Source organism: Pristiophorus japonicus, chromosome 4 (genome assembly GCF_044704955.1).
Source record: "Pristiophorus japonicus isolate sPriJap1 chromosome 4, sPriJap1.hap1, whole genome shotgun sequence".
NCBI classification, from domain to species: domain Eukaryota; kingdom Metazoa; phylum Chordata; class Chondrichthyes; family Pristiophoridae; genus Pristiophorus; species Pristiophorus japonicus.
Genome location: NC_091980.1, coordinates 72,435,694 through 72,457,352, shown reverse-complemented (window position 1 = coordinate 72,457,352; position 21,659 = coordinate 72,435,694). Strand labels below are relative to the sequence as shown.

The 21,659-nt window shown below is 43.5% G+C and overlaps 1 protein-coding gene across 2 annotated transcripts in view; it reads left to right on the top strand.

Annotated features, from left to right (window-relative positions):
- Positions 1-21,659, top strand: part of reep2 (receptor accessory protein 2) — a 231,472-nt gene that overhangs the window by 156,319 nt on the left and 53,494 nt on the right. The window lies entirely within an intron of this gene.

Sequence of the window (21,659 nt, the reverse complement as noted above, 5' to 3'; positions counted from 1 at the left end):
AACGGGGAAGGTGGCTCAACCATGGCTAACAAGGGAAATTAAGGATAGTGTTAAAGCCAAGGAAGAGGCATATAATTTGGCTAGAAAAAGCAACAAACCTGAGGACTGGGAGAAATTTAGAATTCAACAGAGGAAGATTAAGGGTTTAATTAAGAAGGGGAAAATAGAGTACGAGAGGAAGCTTGCAGGGAACATAAAAACTGACTGCAAAAGCTTCTATAAATATGTGAAAAGAAAAAGATTAGTGAAGACAAGCGTAGGTCCCTTGCAGTCGGATTCAGTCGAATTTATAATGGGGAACAAAGAAATGGCAGACCAATTGAACAAATACTTTGGTTCTGTCTTCACGAAGGAAGACACAAATAACCTTCCGAATGTACTAGGGGACAGTGGGTCTAGTGAGAAGGAGGAACTGAAGGATATCTTTATTAGGTGGGAAATTGTGTTAGGGAAATTGATGGGATTGAAGGCCGATAAATCCCCAAGGCCTGATAGTCTGCATTCCAGAGTACTTAAGGAAGTGGGCCTAGAAATAGTGGATGCATTGGTGATCATTTTCCAACAGTCTATCGACTCTGGATCAGTTCCTATGGACTGGAGGGTAGCTAATGTAACACCACTTTTTAAGAAAGGAGGGAGAGAGAAAACAGGTAATTATAGACTGGTTAGCCTGACATCAGTAGTGGGGAAAATGTTGGAATCAATCATTAAGGATGAAATAGCAGCGCATTTGGAAAGCAGTGACAAGATCGGACCAAGTCAGCATGGATTTATGAAAGGGAAATCATGCTTGACGAATCTTCTGGAATCTTTTGAGGATGTAACTAACAGAGTGGACAAGGGAGAACCAGTGGATGTGGTGCATTTGGACTTTCAAAAGGCTTTTGACAAGGTCCCGCACAAGAGATTGGTGTGCAAAATCAAAGCGCATGGTATTGGGGGTAATGTACTGACGTGGATAGAGAACTGGTTGGCAGACAGGAAGCAGAGAGTCGGGATAAATGGGTCATTTTCAGAATGGCAGGCAGTGACTAGTGGAGTGCCGCAGGGCTCAGTGCTGGGACCCCCAGCTCTTTACAATATACATTAACGATTTGGATGAAGGAATTGAGTGTAATATCTCCAAGTTTGCGGATGACACTAAACTGGGTGGCGGTGTGAGCTGTGAGGAGGACGCTAAGAGGCTGCAGGGTGACTTGGACAGGTTAGGTGAGTGGGCAAATGCATGGCAGATGCAGTATAATGTGGATAAATGTGAGGTTATCCATTTTGGGGGCAAAAACACGAAGGCAGAATATTATCTGGATGGCGGCAGATTAGGAAAATGGGAGGTGCAACGAGACCTGAGTGTCATGGTTCATCAGTCACTGAAAGTGGGCATGCAGGTATAGGAGGCGGTGAAGAAGGCAAATAGTATGTTGGCCTTCATAGCTAGGGGATTTGAGTATAGGAGCAGGGAGGTCTTACTGCAGTTGTACAGGGCCTTAGTGAGGCCTCACCTGGAATATTGTATTCAGTTTTGGTCTCCTAATCTGAGGAAGGATGTTCTTGCTATTGAGGGAGTGCAGCGAAGGTTCACCAGACTGATTCCAGGAATGACTGGACGTTCATATGAGGAGAGGCTAGATCAACTGGGCCTTTATTCACTGGAGTTTAGAAGGATTAGAAGGGATGTCATAGAAACGTATAAGATTCTGATGGGACTGGACAGGTTAGATGCGGGAAGAATTTCTCGATGTTGGGGAAGTCCAGAACCCGGAGACATAGTCTTAGGATAAGGGGTAAACCATTTAGGACTGAGATGAGGTGGAACTTCTTCACTCAGAGAGTTGTTAACCTATGTAATTCCCTGCCGCAGAGAGTTGTTGATGCCAGTTCATTGGATATATTCAACATAACATATAAGAACATAAGAATTAGGAACAGGAGTAGGCCATCTAGCCCCTCGAGCCTGCTCCGCCAGTTCAAGAGGGAGTTAGATATGGCCCTTACGGCTAAAGGGATCAAGGGGTATGGAGAGAAAGCAGGAAAGGGGTACTGAGGTGAATGATCAGCCCTGATCTTATTGAATGGTTGTGCAGGCTTGAAGGGCTGAATGGCCTACTCCTGCACCTATTTTCTATGTTTCTATAATTAGGTCTTTTATCACAAATATCATCTCCATCTCATCCTAAAGTGATGAGCCCAAATTTGGACATCATTTATATAGATTTAGCATTTTCTCTTTGCTTTATTACTGCTATTATTAAATGCTAGAGTGCCTCATGATTTTTGTTTTTTTATAGTGCTATCAATTTGTTCTCCCACTCTTTAAATATTAGTGTACTCTAAATCTATACTCCAATATTCCTTTTGAAGTTTTAACTTTTAGTGAATATGATCACACCCTATTCTACCTCCCACAATTTTGAGGGTTTAACTTGTATACTGAATTTACAGCAGGAAGCTTTTCTGCCAAGGCATAGGTAAAACACAAAGTAATTTGTCAAAGAAAAACAATTCTACAGTGTAGCCATACCAGTGAGCATCTGTGTGGTTTCTTCCCAATAACTGAGTAATGTTACTAGTGCTTAGATTGATGAAGGATGTTTCGTCAGATAGCTGAAAGAAAAACAAGAAACTTACATTTATTGTTGGCATTACCATTATTGAACATCCCCCACCATCAACCTCCTGGGGGTCACCATTGACCAGAAACTTAACTGGATCAGCCACTTAAATATTGTGGCTACAAGAGCAGGTCAGAGGCTAGGTATTCTGGGGTAGTAACTCACTTCCTGACTCCCAAAAGTTTTTACACCATCTACAAATCACAAGTTAGGAGCATGATGGAATATTCTCCACTTGCCTGGATGAGTGCAGCTCCAACAATACTCAAGAAGCTCAGCACCATCCAGGACAAAGCAACCTGCTTGATTGGCACCCCATCCACCACCTTAAACATTCACTCTCTCCATCACCAGCACATCGTGTCTACAAGATGCACTGTTGCAATTCGCCAAGGCTTCTTTGACAGCCTCTCCCAAACCCATACTTAGAAGGACAAGGCCAGCAGGTGCATGGGAACACCACCAGCTCCAAGTTCCCCTCTGTTATGTATTGATGCTTGGGGTAACTTGACACCAGGGGGTGCCACTGTCGGAGGTCATCGGGCTGCACGCGAATGTGCGCGGGCCCTGGTATATAAGAGTGAGTACCATGTCATGTGTGCACTTTGGACACGAATAAAATTGAACCAGGTTTGCACCTGAGTGAGTTTACAGTAACAAATCTTTCGAGTCATTACATACATTACATTTGGTGACGAGATAATTTAAGAACCTTCGCATGCACAATGGGCACCATTGGAATTCTGGATAGATTCGTGGATAGCGAGATTTGGGCAGATTTTATCAACCACCTGGATCAGTATTTTGTGGCCAACAAAATGGAGGAAGCTGGTGACGCAGTTAGGCGCAGGGCAGTTTTCCTCACCGTTTGTGGTCCAAAAATTTATGGCCTCATAAAGAATCTTCTCTCGCCTGCACGTCCAACGGACAAAGAGTATGGGGATTTGTGCGCTCTGGTGCGTGAACATCTCAAACCAAAAGAGGGGATCATCATCTCATGCTATCGCTTCTATACATCTGTTCGTGCTGAGAGCCAGGATTCGTGTCATGATTCGTCGCCGATCTATGACGTCTGGCTGAGCCATGTAAGTTCGGAAACGCATTGGAAGACATGCTGTGAGATTTCTTCGTGATAGGCATCAACCATGATGTGATTCTCCGGAAGTTATTAGCTGCAGAAACGCTGGATTTGAGCAAAGCCATTGCGATTGCCCAGGCATGCATGGCGACTGATGATAATTTAAGGCAGATATCATCGAAGAGTCGGAGCTCCACGGCAAGTACTGTAACCAAAATTGTGTCGTTGTCTGGTAGAGCTGCTTATGGCAGGACCTACTCGACTGCTTATGTGAAACCTGTAGCTGCTCAAAGACCGCCAACTGGTACGAATCCGATTTCACCCTGTTGGCGTTGTGGGGGCAATCATCAGCCTCATCAGTGTCGGTTTAAACAGTACATCTATAAAGGCTGTTCGAAAGTGGGGCATCTTCAGCGAATGTGCCCACAACTGAGCAAGCATGTTGCTGCTCATCACATTGATGGTGATGACCAGTCCAGTGCTGGTCCGGATATGCAACCCGAGGAAGAAGTGTACGGCCTGTATTCGTTCCTACCAAAGAGCCAACCGATAATGGTTAATGTGAAGCTGAATGGTGTGCCTGTATCAATGGAGCTGGACACAGGTGCAAGTCAGTCGGTAATGAGCCAAAGGACATTCGACAAGCTGTGGGACACTGAGGCTGTGAAGCCTAAGCTGAGTCCAGTCAATGCCAAGTTGCGTATTTACACCAAGGGACTCATATCGGTGATTGACAGTGCTATAGTCAAGATGTCATATGATTGTGTGATTCACGATTTACCATTATGGATCGTCCCAGGCACTGGTCCAACGCTGTCCAGCAGGAATTGGCTCAAGAAAATCAAGTGGAACTGGAATGATATCAAAGCGTTGTCCTCGATGGATAACACTTCGTGTGCTCAAGTGCTGAAGAAGTTTCCTTCTTTGTTTGAACCGGGCATTGCCAATTTTACTGGAGCCAAGGTGCAGATTCACTTGGATTCTGATGCAAGACCCGTCTATCATAAAGCTCGGTCTGTTCCGTACATGATGAGGGACAAGGTCGAAATTGAGCTTGACAGACTCCAACGTGAAGGGGTCATATCATCAGTTGAATTTAATGAATGGGCCAGTCCTATCGTTCCTGTGTTAAAGAGTGATGGCACTATCAGGATCTGTGGAGACTACAAAGTTATGATTAACCAATTTTCGAAACAGGATCAGTATCCGCTACCGAAGGCTGATGACCTGTTCACCATGCTAGCTGGTTGAAAGTCATTCACTAAACTGGATCTGACGTCAGCCTATATGACACAGGAGCTTGTTGACACTTCGAAGAAACTCACCTGCATCAACACCCATAAAGGACTGTTTGTCTACAACAGGTGTCCTTTTGGAATCCGTTCAGCTGCAGCCATATTTCAGAGGAACATGGAGAGTCTACTGAAGTCCTTTCCTAGAACTGTCGTGTTTCAAGATGACATTCTGGTCACAGGTCGCGACACTGCTGAACGTCTGAACAATCTTGAAGTCCTACATCATCTGGACAAAGTGGGACTCAGGCTGAAATGTTCGAAGTGTGTCTTCATGACACCTGAAGTTGAATTCCTGGGGAGGAAGATTGCTGCTGATGGCATCAGGTCTACTAATTCGAAAACCAAGGCCATCAAAAATGCACTCAGACCTCAGAATGTGACAGAGCTCCGTTCATTCCTTGGGCTATTCAACTACTTCGGTAATTTCTTACCCAGATTGAGCACTTTATTAGAACCACTGCACATACTGCTCAGAAAAAGCGACAACTGGGTCTGGGGTGTATCTCAAGATAGAGCTTTGAGAAAGCCAAGAATCTGTTCTGTTCAAACAAGCTGCTGGTTCACTATGATCCATGTAAGCATCTTATATTGGCCTGTGATGCTTTTTTATATAGGGTTGGCTGTGTACTCCAACAAGCAAATGAGTTGGGTAAGCTACAACCTGTTGCGTATGATTCGAAAGGTTTGTCAAAGGCGGAAAGAGCTTACAGCATGGTAGAAAAAGAAGCTTTGGCCTGTGTGTATGGAGTCAAAAAGATGCATCAATACCTGTTTGGTCTTCATTTTGAACTCGAAACGGATCACAAGCCGCTCATTTCATTGTTTTCGGAAAACAAAGGTATTAATACCAATGCATCATCCCGTATCCACAGATGGGCATTGACATTGTCTGCCTATGATTATGTTATCTGTCATAGACCTGGCACTGAAAATTGTGCCGATGCACTGAGTCATCTACCATTGCCCACACCTGAAGTGGAGATGTCTCAACCTGCAGATCTACTGTTAGTAATGGATGCTTTTGAGAGTGAAGGGGCTCCTGGCACTGCTCAACAAGTGAGGATCTGGACCAGCCATGATCATATTTTATCGGTTGTGAAATGTTGTGTCCTCAGTGGTGATTGTTCTGCAATATCTATGGAAATGTGTGATGAGACCAAACTTTACAACCGTCGCAAAGATGAACTGTCCATTCAGTCAGATTGTTTACTGTGGGGCAATCATGTTGTTATGCCTAAGAAAGACAGAGAAAAATTCATATGTGAAAAACATAGCACCCATCCTGGTATCGTCATGGTGAAAGCCATTGCCAGGGCTCATGTTTGGTGGCCTGGAATTGACTCTGATCTGGAATCATGTGGACATCATTACAATACTTGCATGCAGCTAAGTAAAGTACCAGTGGAATCTCCGCTGAGTCTTTGGTCATGGCCATCTAAACCATGGTCGAGGATACACATCGATTTTGCAGGCCCTTTCCTCGGAAAGATGTTTTTTGTTGTGGTGGATGCATATTCAAAGTGGATAGAGTGTATTATCATGTCATCCAGTACATCCACAGCTACTATTGAGAGCCTTCATGTCATGTTTGCTACTCATGGTTTGCCTGACATTGTTGTGAGCGACAACGGATCTTGCTTCACAAGTCTTGAGTTTCAGGAGTTCATGAAAGTCAATGGTATCAGACATGTAAGGTCTGCTCCATTCAAACCTGCGTCTAATGGTCAAGCAGACCGTGCGGTTCAAACGATCAAGCAAAGCATGAAACGGGTGACTCAGGGTTCACTGCAGACTCGTTTGTCATGTATATTGCTTAGTTACAGGATAAGACCTCACATGCTTACCGGGGTCGCCCCTGCTCAACTACTGATGAAGAGAAGTCTCAAGACCAAGCTTTCTCTTGTCCATCCTGATTTGAATGATCATGTTGAAAACAGACGTCAAAATCAGCAATGGTATCATGATTGTGCTACTGTGTCACGTGACATCTCTGTCAACGATTCAGTTTATGTACTGAATTATGGTCAAGGTCCAAAGTGGATCGCCGGTATTGTTACAGCCAAGGAGGGTAACAGAGTGTTTATTGTCGTGCTCAAGAATGGGTAAACATGCAGGAAACATGTTGATCAGATAAAACTGCGGCACACGGATGAACTGGAACCGGTTGAGGAAGATGCAGTCAGTGACCAACCAACCAATGTTCATTCATCAGAAGACTGCTGTCATTACTGAATCTGGACTTTCAGTCTCTGATAGGGTCATTACCACTCCCATCAGATCGGTTACTCAGCCCCCAGTCATAGCTGACTCAGAACGCTCACCCAGAACTGGAGTTGAACTGAGAAAATCAACTCGTGAGTGAAAAGCACCAGACCGTCTTAATTTGTAAAGAGACTGATACTAAGATCTTGAAGGAGGATGTTGTCATGTATTGATGCTTGGGTCACTAGACACCAGGAGGGCGCCACTGTCGGAGGTCATTGGGCTGCACGTGTGTGTGCGCGGGCCCTGGTATATAAGAGCGAGTACCTTGCCGTGTGCGCACTTTGGGCGCGAATAAAGTTGAACCAGGTTTGCAACTGAGTGAGTTTACGGTAACAAGTCTTTCGAGTCATTATATATGCATTACACCCTCCAAGTCACACACCATCCTGACATGGAAATATATCGCCGTTCCTTCACTGTCACTGGGTTAAAATCCTGGAACTCCCTACCTAACAGCACTGTGGGAGTGCTTTCACCACATGGACTGCAGCCGTTCAAGAAGACTGCTCACCATCACCTTCTCGAGGGTAATTAGGGATGGGCAATAAAAATTGGCGTTGCCAGTACGCCCACATCCCATGAATTAATTTAAAAAATATAGGGCCTTTCACGACCTCAGGACATCCCAAAGTACTTTACAGCCAATGAAGTAATCTTTGAAGTGTAGTCACTGTTGTAATGTAGGAAAAGCAACAGCCAAATTGCACACAGTAAGGTCTCAATAGGTGATGTTGGATGAGGGATAAATATTGTCCAAGACACCAGGGAGAACTCCCCTGCTTTTCAAAATAGTGCTATGGGTTCTTTTACATCCACCTGAGAAGGCAGACGGGGCCTCGGTTGAATGTCAGTACCTCTATGCTGCAATAAGTGTCGCCCTAGCTTTTCTGCTCAAATCTCTGGAGTAGGACTGGAAACCATAACCTTCCAACTCGTATGGAAAGTGTTACCATTGAGCCACGGCTATCACCTATGAAAGATAAATACGACAGTTTGACATTATTCTGCATCTTTTTATGTGCTTCAAATACAATTCTATTTACAAAATAGTTTTTCTACTAGTTCATAACATGTTGAGAACAAGGCTTCCTCTTGATAGTTCTGTTTTACTAATGCTTTTCTAGTTATTGGTCAGCTTGTGATCCCACTCCAATAAAATTCCCCCGAGACCTCCTGGATAGATTTCTGGGTCATCTGCACTGGTTGTGCAGATGCAGAAGGCTACAGGGAGATCAAAAAATGGTGAAAGCAGAGCCTAGACATGCTTTGCTCCTGGTTCATTCTGCCTGTGGTTTCTCCATCTGGCTGAATTTTGCGTGCTCGAGTGCATGCACACATTTAAGGATAGATTTTCACCTTTCCCAGGGCTTCATGTGTTGTGAGTGCTTATTGGGAATTTGGGCAGTACAATTGGTGGATGGAAAATGGTGGCCCCATGAATTGGGTACATGTCTGAATTCCTAATACACGCTCCCAGCATGTGAAGCTCTGCACCAGGAGCACTAAAGATGAAAATTTACCCTTTTATGTCATAGACTCATTAAGATGGCAGCATGAATGCAAAACTAGTTAATGAATAACTGACACAATGTTTGCACTTCTTGCCTTCAAAGCCTATTTTGGACAGATACAAGAGAAGCTCCATGTGCGATAGAGCTCTTGAAGAGGAACAGGCTCTGCATGTGTTTTTTTGTTGCAATATTTACAGTACCTTTTTATTATTGTGTCCTTTATTAGAGGTTTTTTGTCAGTATTTCTGATTTTTTTTTTTAATTGACCTCAATCTGTGTAATGATCTTTGGGGACAACTTTTCTTTACTTACTACGTTTGGCTTTAAGTGTGCCTCTAAAAAATACACCATTATTGCCCAATAAGTAACCAGAAAGCAGAGACTGTAAGTGAGTTATTTACAGGGCCTCAGCAGAACCAATGAAATACCGAGGACGCACAAAAATGTCCTCTTTCACTACTAACTTTCACAGAATCTCAGGGAGCCACAAGGGATCTAAGTGCAAGCTGCAAAATATTTTGGCAGTAGCGTGAAGGTAATGATGATTTAGGGTTGGTTTGGTTGCACTCCCAATAAAGTATTTCATCATTAAGTGGTGCAAGATGAAAGAAGGCATGCCATAGAGATCAGCAGGCACCTTGGCTGCTGATCTGCATTATGTCACCAACCATGTCTGCAGGCTTTGACAGACTTACCTGCCATTTACAAAGAACCAACAGCTCCAACAGGCTCCAGGTCAGTAGGAAGCCAGTTACAGAGCTTTGCCATCTGCCACAAGAATACCTGAAACAAAAACCTGCAGCATGCAACTCATGTCCCATCTTACACTGAATTCCATCCTGGCTTGTACGCCTTCTACACTGTTCTCCTCACTGGGAGTTTTCATCCCTCCTGTAACAGGTGCCTCCAAATGACATGTTGCATCTAGTGTTGAATGCTCTTTAGAGCTTTTTTCCCAGTTACATGACCTTGTTGTACTTCCTTTATGCACATGCCACTTCCACGTGTCATCTTTTGGCTGGTCTTTTAGGCCGGCCTATATTGCATTCATGCTAAACAGGTCAGTGCCTCATTTCAGTATGAAAATTAATACAAATAGAAAAGAGAAAGAACTTGAATTCATATAGCAGCTTTTATGACCTCTGGGCATTCACAGCCAATGAACTGCTTTTGAATTGATATCACGATTGTAATGTCGGCAAATGCAGCAGCCAATTTGCCCACAGCAAAGTCCCACAAACAACAATGAGATAAATGACCAGATAATCAGTTTGTTTTGTGGTTGGTTGAGGGATAACTTTTGGCTAGGACACAAATAGTGCCTTAGGATCTTTTATAACTGCTTGAGAGGGCAGACAAGGTCATGGTTTAATGTCTCATCCTCAAGATGGCACCTCTGACAATGCAGCACTCCCTCAGTTCTGCTCTGAAGTAATATTGAAAGTAGCCCAGCCTTGACTTACTAATGTTCTCACAAAGAATACGCTACACTTTCACAGCACCGTAACAAAGGGCGATCAGAGTTGGGTATATTCTGGCCCGGGGAAGTTACTGTTTAAAGGAGCAGCAACTCATTTGGACCATGTATGAAAGTGGCCTTTAATTTGGGGATTGTGACCGCTGAATTGATCCATATTAGTTTTTTGGCATTTATGTTTGTGGATGTTTTCAGCCCACATTTTTGCCAGACAAAATTCCTCATTGCTACAATGAAATTCTGGAGATGAAAATTCCTCTCTTATTTGGAGGGATGTGAGGCAGGGTCTAGAGGTGAGCATTAGAGGTGAGTACTATACCCAATCTTAGCCATGCAGCCATCTCTAAAAATTCAGGATAGCTACCTGGAAATTTGAGCCAAACTGCCCTTGGAGGCTGAGCTTCACCAGGGGGGCAGTGCCAGCTGAGTGTTACCTTGTCTTGAGCAGTAGCACTCTTACCTTAGAGTCAGACAATTGTAGGTTTAAGCCCCACTCCAGGATTTGAGCACATAATCTAGGTTGAAATTTTAGTGTAATGCTGAGGAAGTGCTGGATTGTCAGGTGTGCCGTCTTTTACTTGATTCCGTTACCTTAGCCAGTAAGTAAGGCTAATGGATCTGTAGTTGTCTAATTTGTTACCCCATCAGCTTGATCAAGTGCACATAAAAGATCCTATGGCCCTATTCAAAGAAGAACAGGGGAGTTCTCCTGATGCCCTGGCCAACATTTACCTCTCAACCAATGCCACAAAAACCAGATCATCTGCTCATTCTTCTCATCACAGTTTGAACATAAGAAATAGGAGCAGGAGTAGGGTATTTGGCCCCTCGAGCCTGCTCCACCATTCAATAAAATCATGGCAGATCTGATCTTGGTCTCAACTCCACTCCCCACCCGCTCCCCATAGCCCGCGACTCCCTTAAAGTTTGTAGGACCTTACTGAGCACAGATTGGCTGCTGTGTTGACCTACAAAACAACAGTGGCTACCTTCAAAAGTAATTCTTTGGGTCTAAGCATGAGACATCTAAACATTATGGGCCCAAGTTTGACCCTCCGGTTAAAATGGCGCACGAAAACTTACCTCGGTATTCTCCCCACTCCTTGGAACGTCGTAGGCCTTGGTATGGTGCAGCACAAGTAGTGGGGGGTGGAGCTAGGTCCCGGCGCTGAAAACAGTGCAATGTGCAATAGCTCCTCGCCCCCAGAATCTCTGCGTGTGCTCTGCAGGCTGTGTGGGAGGGGCCCAAAGCATGCCGCCCCTAGCCCTGGTCGAATAGGCTCCCTCATCGGCGGCCAGAGTGTGCAGAACTTGCTATAGACTCCGTGCAACAGTACCTAGCTGTTAATGTTTTTCTGCAGCAAAACTTTGCTGAAGCGATGACTTCTATTTTTTATTTGTTTATTTATTTACTGATTGATTATGTTGTCCTAAATTCTTGTTTGATTTACATTCAAGTTTACTCTTCATCTGCTTTCAAAAGGAATTCTGTAAAATAGTTTGGCTGAAACTTTTATTTACAGGACTTGCTATAATGTATTTGCTACGAATCCATTTTTAATCTAGTTGTTTAGTGCTTTGTAAGTCTTGGTGCTATGTGCAGGTCCACTCAGCTTCCTTGTATTTTTTATTTGTTATTGAATGCTTATTTTGTGCTTTGTTTAGTGCTTGGTGCTTTAAATGCACTGCATTGTTTCGTTCTTGGTGCTTTAAATGTACTTATGCTTCTTTAATATTGTTGTGAAGCTGTTTAGTACTTTGCAAAGTCCTCTCACTTCCCTTCCCCCCCTCATCTCTGGCTACCTGCGCTGATTTCTTAACTCAACGCAAGGTTTTTCTGTGCGGCCACAAGTGGCCACATACGCTGGCCTAAGTTAGTTTGGAGTAACTTTTAGCCGTCTAAACTTGCTTAAATGACCAAAATAGGTATAAATAGCTGGTAACGCCCCCTTTTGAAAAAAAAGCTAAACTTAAAAAAAAACTAACTAACTCACTTACACTGGAGCAAATTAAATGGGCAGAATTGCGATTTTTAAGATACTCCAAAAAAACTAGTTGCTCCAAAAAAAACGGAGCAACTCCTGGGCAAACTTGGGCCCTATATAACTTCAAATTCTTTTTTTCTCCTTTTTTTTTACATGACGCTAACCTACAGATAATCTCTGCCAAAGGGAGGCTCTTCCACTGGTAGTCAGGTCACTATAACTCTGAACTTTTATGTTCAGGGGACATCAGCAAAATCAGTCATCTAGCTGTTCAAAGTGAAGAACAACTTTAAAGGCATAATGTTGAGCATGCAGAATAAATACATACTGAAACCTAACAAGATTAGATTAGCTAGGCATAACCCTAAATGGATTAATAAAAAAATCAAAAACAAAATCCAGAGAATAAAATGACTGCAAAGTATCCTGGGGTTGCACTGGGGTGATTAAGAATAAGCAGAAGCATGTTAAAAGGGTAATCAGAAAGGCAAAGAGATATTTAAGAACATAAGAAATAGAAGTAATTTGGCCCCTCAAGCCTGCTCCATTCAATAAGATCATGGCTGATCTTCTACCTCAACTCCACTTTCCTGCACTATCCCCATATCCCTTGATTCCCTAAATATCCAAAAATCTAATGATCTCTGTCTTGAATATACTCAACGACTGAGCCTCCACAGCCATCTGAGACAGAGAATGCCAAAGATTCACCACCCTCTGAGTGAAGAAATTTCTCCTCATCTCAGTCCTAAATGGCCGACCCCTTATTCTGAGACTATGACCCCTGGTTCTACACTGCCTAGTCATGGTAAACATCCTCCCTGTCAAGCCCTGTAAGAATTTTGTATGTTTCAATGAGATCACCTCTCATTCTTCTAGGTCTAGTCTACTCAATCTCTCCACGCCCCCATCCCAGGAATCAATCTGGTGAACCCTCTATGGCAAGTATATCCTTCCTTAGATAAAAAGACCAAACTGTCTGCAATACTCCAGGTGTGTTCTCACCAGGGCCCGATATAATTGCAGTAAGACATCTTTACTCTTGTACTCAAATCCCCTTGTAATAAAGTCCAACATACCATTTGCTTTCTGAATTGTTTGCTGTGCCTGCATGTTTGTGAAAGGGAAATCTTCTAGAGTTTTTTGAGGATGTAACTAGCAGAGTGGATAAGGGAGAACCAGTGGATGTGGTGTATTTGGACTTTCAAAAGGCTTTTTATCAAGGTCGCACACAAGAGATTAGTGTGCAAAATTAAGGCACATGGTATTGGGGGTAATGTATTGACTGGTTGGCAGATAGGAAGCAAAGAGTGGGAATAAATGGGTCCTTTTCAGAATGACAGGCAATGAATAGTGGGGTGCTGCAGGGTTCAGTGCTGGGACCCCAGCTATTTACAATATACTTTAATGATTTAGACGAAGGAATTGAAGGTAATATCTCCAAGTTTGCAGATGACATTAAGCTGGGTGACAGTGTGAGCTGTGAGGAGGATGCTAAGAGGCTGCGGGAGACTTGGACAGGTTAGGTGAATGGGCAAATGCATGGCAGGTGCAGTATAATGTGGATAAATGTTAGGTTATCCACTTTGGTGGCAAAAGCAGGAAGGCAGATTATTATCTGAATGGTGACAGATTAGGAAAAGGGGAGTTGCAAAGAGACTTGGGTGTCATGGTACATCAGTCATTGAAGATAGGCATGCAGGTACAGCAGGCAGTAAAGAAAGCAAATGGCATGCTGGTCTTCATAGCTCGGGGATTTGAGTATAGGAGCAGGGAGGTCTTACTGCAGTTTTACAGGGACTTGGTGAGACCACACCTTGAGTATTGTGTGCAGTTTTGGTCTCCTAATCTGAGGAAGGACATGCTTGCTATTGAGGGAGTGCAGCGAAGGTTCACCAGACTGATTCCCGGGATGGCAGGACTGACATATGAGGAAAGACTGGATCGGCTGGGCTTATACTCACTGGAATTTAGAAGATTGAGAGGGGATCTCATAGAAACTTATAACATTCTGATGGAACGGGACAGGTTAGATGCAGGTAGAATGTTCCCGATGTTGGGGAAGTCCAGAACCAGGGGTCACAGTCTAAAGATAAGGGGTAAGCCATATAGGACCGAGATGAGGAGAAACCTTTTCACCCAGAGAGTTGTGAACCTGTGGAATTCTTCGCCACAGAAAGTTGTTGAGTCCAGTTCATTGGACATATTCAAAAGGGAGTTAGATGTGGCCCTTACAACTAAAGAGGTCAGGGGGTTTGGAGAGAAGGCAGGGGTGGGGTACTGAGGTTGCATGATCAGCCATGATCATATTGAATGGTGGTGCAGGCTCGAAGGGCCAAATGGCCTGCTCCTGCACCTATTTTCTATGTTTCTATGTTAACTTTCAGTGATTCATGTACAAGGACACCAGGTCCCTCTGAACACCAACATTTCCCAATCTCTCACCATTTTAAAAAATACTCTGCTTTTCTATTTTTTCCTACCAAAGTGGATAACTTCACATTTCTCCACATTATATTCCATTTGCCTTGTTCTTTCCCACTCACTTAGCCTGTGTATATGCCCTTGAAGCCTCTTTACATTCTCCTCACAACTTACATTCCCACTTAGCTTTGTATCATCAGCAAACTTGGATATATTACATTTGGTCTCCTCATCCAAATCATTGATATAGATTGTGAATAGCTGAGCCCAAGCATTGATCCTTGTGGTACCCCACTACTTACAGCCTGCCAACCCGACAATGACTAGTTTATTCCTACTTTCTGATTCCTGTCTGTTAACCAATCCCCAATCCATGCTCGCATATTACCCCCAATCCCATGAGCCGTAATTTTTTTTAATAACCTCTTGTGTGGCACCTTATCAAATGCCTTCTGAAAATCCAAATACACCACATCCACTGGTTCCACCTTATCTATTCTGCTAGTTACAACTTCAAAATAACCATGACCTTAATAATAGATTCTAGCATGTTTCCTACTGCTGATGTCAGGCTAACTGGTCTGTAGTTCCCCGTTTTCTCTTCTTAAATAGTGGGGTTATATTTGCTACCTTCCAATCCGCGGGAACCGTTCTAGAATCTATGGAATTTTGGAAGTTGACAACCAATGCATCCACTATCTCTACAACCCCCTTTTTCAAAACCCTAGGATGTGGGCCATCAGGTCCAAGGGATTTATCGGCTTTCAATCCTGTTAATTTCTCCTATACTAATTTCTTTCAGTTCCTCATACTCGCTAGACCCTTATTTCTCCATTATTTCTGGGAGGTTTTTTGTGTCTTCTTCCGTGAAGACAGACCCAAAGTATTTGTTTAATTTCTCTGCCATTTCTTTATACCCCATTATAATTTCTCCTGTCACAGCCTGTAAGGGACCCACATTTACTTTCGCTAATCTTTTCCTTTTTACATATCTATAGAAGCTTTTACAGTCTTTTTTATGTCTCTCGCTAGTTTACTCTAATATTCTATTTCCCCTTTCTTTATCAATTTCTTGGTCCTCCTTTGCTGAATTCTAAAGTCCTCCCAATCCTCAGGCTTACTGCTCTTTAAGCCTCTTCCATTGATCTACGACTATCTTTAACTTCTCTTGTTAGCCACGGTTGGACCATTTTTCCTGTGGGTTTTTTATGCCTTAAAGTATATTTGTTATAAATTATGTATTAATTCTTTAAATGCTAGCCATTGCTGGTCTACCGTCATACCTTTTCATGTAGTTTCCCAATCTACCTTTGCTAACTCGCCCCTCATACCTACGTAGTTTGCTTTGTTTAGATTTTAAGACCCTAGTTTTGGATTTAACTAAATCACTTTCATACTTAATATAAAATTATATCAAATGATGGTCACTCTTCCCTAAGGGCCCCTTTACTAAAAGAAAAAAAGAAAGACTTGCATTTATATAGCGCCGGACGTCTCAAAGCACTTTACAGCCAATAAAGTACTTTTGAAGTGTAGTCACTGTTGTAATCTGGGAAGCACAGCAGCCAACTTGTGTATAGCAAACTCCCACAGACAGCAAAGTGATAATGAGCAGATAATCTGCTTTTGTTGTGTTGATTGAGGGATAAATATTAGCCAGGACAATGGGGATAACTCCTCTGCTCTTCTTCGAAATAGTGCCATGGGATCTTTAATTCCACCTGAGAGAGCAGACAAGGTTATTAATTAACCCTTTCTCATTGCACAATACTAGATCTAAAATAGCCTGTTCCTGAGTTGGTTCCTCAACATACTCATCTAGAAAACCACCTTGTATACATTCCACAAATTCGCCCTCCACACTATTACTGCAAATTTGGTTTGCCCAGTCTGTATGTAGATTAAAGTTCCCCATGATTACTGTATTACCCTTGTTACATGCTCCTCTAATTTCCTGATTTATTCTCTGCCCTACAGTAAAACTACTGTTTGGGGGCCTATAAACTACTCCCACCAATGTTTTCTCCCCCTTAATGTTTCTTAGCTCCACCCAAACTGATTCTACTTCTTGATTTTCGGAGCTAAGATCCTTTCTCTCTACTGTATTTATCCCATCCTTTCCTTTCAGGACTACCCCTGCTCCTTTTCCATTTTGCCTATCTCTTTTAAAAGTTAAGTATCCTGGGACTTGTTTTTGGGGGCAATGATGGTGGCGGGCAGGAAAGTTAGCGGCCGAGAATAGTTTGCGCTTTAGTAGTTGAGTTTGGGCATCTGGGCCCTGTGTCAGGGGGCACAGCGCTAAGGGAGGCGTTGTACACTTCTCTTGGCGTTAGGATGGGAAGCTCCCGAGCTAAAGAGCCGGTCCGGGAGCACACCGAAAGATGTCCGGGAGGGGGGGGGGGGGGCGGGACAAAAACATTCCCAAAACATTGCCCACGTCACCACAACATAAATCGCTAAAAAAAAAGGGGAAAATAATCACACTTACCTTAGGAGTCCATTGCTCACCTCTTCACCGATGGGATGATAGGACCACGCAGATTTCCGAAGCAGTCATTTTAGAACGCACTTCCGGGCGGACGGGTTAGGTAGGTGCTCAAACTCACGCCAGTGTCGCAACTAGGGGCGTTGCACACCGGCACAGCTCTTCCAGGTGTTGCTGCTCCGCGCCGCCACAAAACCGGACATGAGGATTGCTGTGGGGCACAGAAGACCTCACCGCCACCATTGCCACCGCTCCGAGGTGAACACCGGATTGCAGAAGACTGGAAAATCCAGCCTCTGGAATATTTAGTTCTCAACTGTAGTCACTTTGCAACCACGTGTCCGTAATGGCTATTAGATCAAACCTATTAGTTTCTACCTGCGCTATTAAATCATATATTTGTTGCAAATGCCTCACGCATTCAGATGTAGTGCCTTTAGCTTTGACTTTTTTCTATTTTTCCCTGATGTCACCTTAGTCAGTAATGCCTTATTACCTTTGTTACTCTCTCTGTCGCTTCCTGACTCACTCTGCTTCTTTTTATCCAAAACTCGGCTCTGCTCTAGAGCCTTGGCATTTTTCTTGCTGCTTTTAAATTTACTCTTTCCTGAATCCTCCCACCCCTCCTTCATTAGTTTAAAGCCCTGTGTACTACCCTAGTTATTCGATTTGCCAGGGCACAGTTCCAGCCCGGTTTAAGTGGAGCCCGTCCCAACGGAATAGCTCCCTCTTTCCCCAGTCCTGGTGCCAGTGCCCTACGAAGCATAACCACTGCTTCCCACTCCACTCTTTGAGCCATGCATTTAACCCCCTAATCTGCTTATCCCTATACAAATTGGAGCGTGGCCCAGGTAACAATCCAGAGATTATTACCATTGAGGTGCTGCTTTTTAATTTGGACCCCAACTCCTCAAACTCTCTCAGCAGAACCTCATTCCTAGTTCTACCTATGTCGTTGGTTTCTACGTGGACCACAACAACTGGATCCTCCCCTTCCCACTCCAAGTTCTTATTGAGCCCCGAGATGTCTTTAACCCTGGCACTGGGCAGGCAACACAAACTTAGGAACTCCCGGTCGTGGCTGCAGAGAACAGTATCTATCCTTCTGACTATACTGTCCCCTACTACAACTACATTCCCTTTCACATCCCCCTCCCACTTGAATGGCCTCCTGCACCATGGTGCCATGGTCAGCTTGCTCATCCGTCCTGCAGGCCTTTCCCTCATCCACACAGGCAGCAAGAACCTCATATCTGTTGGATAAGGACAAATGCCGAGGCTCCGCCAGCATTGCACCTGGGGTCCTCTTACCTGCCTGAATTGCAGTCACACCCTCTTGTCCCTGACCACTAACGAAACCTGTACCACTACCTAATCTGAAGGGTATGACTGCCTCCTGGATCAAAGTGTCCAGGTAACTCTTCCCCCTCCCTAATGTCCCGCAATTTCTGCACCTCAGGCTCCAGCTCAATAACTCTCAGCTGAAGTTCCTCAAGATGCAGGCACTTATCGCAAACGTGGTTGTCCGGGATCACAATGCTCTCCACAAACTCCCACATGCTGCAGTTGCGGCACACCACCTACACTGCCATCCCTATTTGACCTTGTTCTATTTAATTAAATTTGTATTTACGTAACTTGGTTTACAGTTTAGTTTCTTGACTACTTAATGGATCTAGATTAAGTTATGGGTAACGAAATTAAATATCTACCTGTAACACAAAGCACTAAAAGTAGTGCAGGCAAAAAGCAGCAACTCCTTCCTCCTCTTCTCTGAATTCGCACTCTTTCTAAATCCCCAAACAAGACACTCTGTTTAAGTGCGCTCCATTTAATGCCACTCTGTGCAGACCATCTAATGTTTAAAAAAGCATAGCTCTTGATGCCAAATATAAGGTAAGAAATTTGCTTTGTATTTCATTAGGAAGAGGGCAGTCAGAGAAGAGATGAGAACCATAAAAGATACAAACAGGCTTGAAATAGAAGATACACACATGGTAATAAACATTCTGATTGATTACTCCCTCGAAGTATTCAAAAGGAAAGATACAAGCATACCTTCCCTAAAAAGAGTTTATCCCAGGCAAAGTATAACAGCGCTAGAAAAGCTATACAGGCCAAAAGGACTAAAAAAATATATTAAAATTGCCCGGCCAAAATGCCTCACCACTGCCATTGCCACTGCTCCGTGGGAAAAAACGGAGCTTCGAAGACCCGAAAATCCAGCCCAACAGGTATTATTAGAGGAGTTGTTTGGCGAGGTGGGGGGGGGGGGGCGGTGGCAGGGGGCGGATATGAGTGGGGTGGCCCTGGAAGTATTGGTACCATTACCGTTTCTAATTTACATCAATGGCTGGGGTTCAGAAACCCATGGCCAATGATTAAATTTGCAGATGATACCAAACTGAGAGACATTGGCCCTGAAATTGCGGTTGGAGGCTTCCTTCGGACGAAATCCTCCGACCCGAAATTTCTCTGCGAATGTACCCGGTGGTCCCGGAGGCACCTTGGATTCTGGTCGGAGGCCTTCCTTCCACACGCTTCACAGCGCGCCCACATCTTCTAGATGTGGATGGAGAAGCTGGAGTCTCGTGGGCCTGGACAACCAATCACTGTGCAGTATTCTCATTGATAGTAATTGGAACTCCGATTTTACAAGTTCCCATTACTATCAATGAGAATAACCCCCTAAAACTCCCAAGCACAACATAATAAATTAAAAAAAACACCACATATATTTAAAACTAATTGAGATTAAAGTTAATAAAAATGTTTTAGAAAAAATATATATTTTGGGGATTTTTTTTTTAATAGGTTTTAAAATAAACTTACCTTAGTGGACAGTGTTTTTACTATAAAAATATGTATTTCAATTTTATTTTTATATGGTTTAAAACTTTTACACTGGTAAAAGTTTACCAGGCGTAAAAGTTTGAAGGACATTCGCTGGGCAAGAGAGGGGCAAATAGCCCAATCTCACCTGCACGGATGTCCTTTTCCCGCATTGCGCGCAAAAAAACGGCTTTTGCGAGACCTCTCGGGGTTCGTATCTATTCCGTACAGACCCGGCGAGGCCGGAATTTCAGGGCCGTAGTAATTGGAGGAGGCAGCTCAGGAATTACCAAATGAACTGGACCAATATGTAAGGGGGCAGAACACTGGCAGATGGAATTTAATACAGAGAGATGTAAAGCACTACACCTAGGAAGGAAAAATGGGCAAAATAAACATCTAAGGATGAAGAGTATACCGCACTGTCAGAGGTGCTGACATGAAATAGACCTCTTGGATTTAATGCATAAAATGTCCAAACAATGCAGAGATGCAATCAACAAATGTAATAAAATGTTGAATTATATAGCTAAAATAGCCAGAGGGAGTTATAATCAAACTATACATTGCTCTCGTTAGACCACACCTTGAGCACTATGTCTTGTTCTGGACACTGAGACAGAACTGAGACATTCCAGCCCTGGAAGCAGTAGTAAGAAGAACGACATGATCCATAGCCTTGAAGGTCTCTGATTAGCCTGGAGAAACTTGGGGGTCTTAAACCTTGAAAGGAGACAGCGGAGTGATGATCTTATAGAGAGAGGTGTTATAGATTTCAGGTTTGCACTAGGTATTCTCTTGGGTGTTAAGTATCACCATGCATTCTTGTAAGAAGGTCCTATGTCCTATTAGGAAGAATAAGTGCTGCCTCTGACTGTTTCTAGGCAGGAAGCCACAAAAAGCTGACCTCCAACCCCCTCCCCACAGCTATCCATGTCAGAATGGCCAGTTGAATTGACAATCAAACCTACTATCACTCTCCTATATGTGGGCTCCCCTGGCAGCTACACTCTCCCCCACTTAGCACAAATAAATGGAGCCATTTCAATACAGTATGAATGTTACTGGAATGTATTAACTATCCCCATTGTATCAAACTGATGTGGTACACTGGAAACATAAACTCCATCTGAATTTGATCCACATTCCCAGATGCTTCTGTGTTGCTGGATTTAACCGCAATGTGAGCTGAATTTAAATTAATGCTTCATCACAATATAAAGCAATCCAAAATTCCTGCAAGGCTAAATGGACAAAAATCAAAAAATGTGACAAGAGATTTGCAAGATTGTAAAGGGTGTGTAAAAGGTCAATTTGTACACTCAATTTAAATTGAACTGCAAGAGTAGGAGAAGGGGTCACAAATTTGTAGTAGTAAAAGACAAATTTAAGACCAATATCGAGAAGCTCTTTGTAAAGTCCTTACTCTACAGCATGAAACCACACGAGGCACATTCTGGGCACAAGGTCACTCTGTGACCTGCTCTCTTTATTTACAGGACTCCAAAGACATTGACCCTGCGAGGGACCTCCCTTTTTATACCTGTGTGACCAGGTAAGGAGTGTCTCCCACAAGTTCAGCTCTTGTGGTCAAGGTGTGCATCAAGGTTGAGTGTATACAGTAATACAGTGGTGTTACATTGTGATTACATACATGACATCACCTTCCCCCCCACCCACCCCAAAAAATCTTATTGG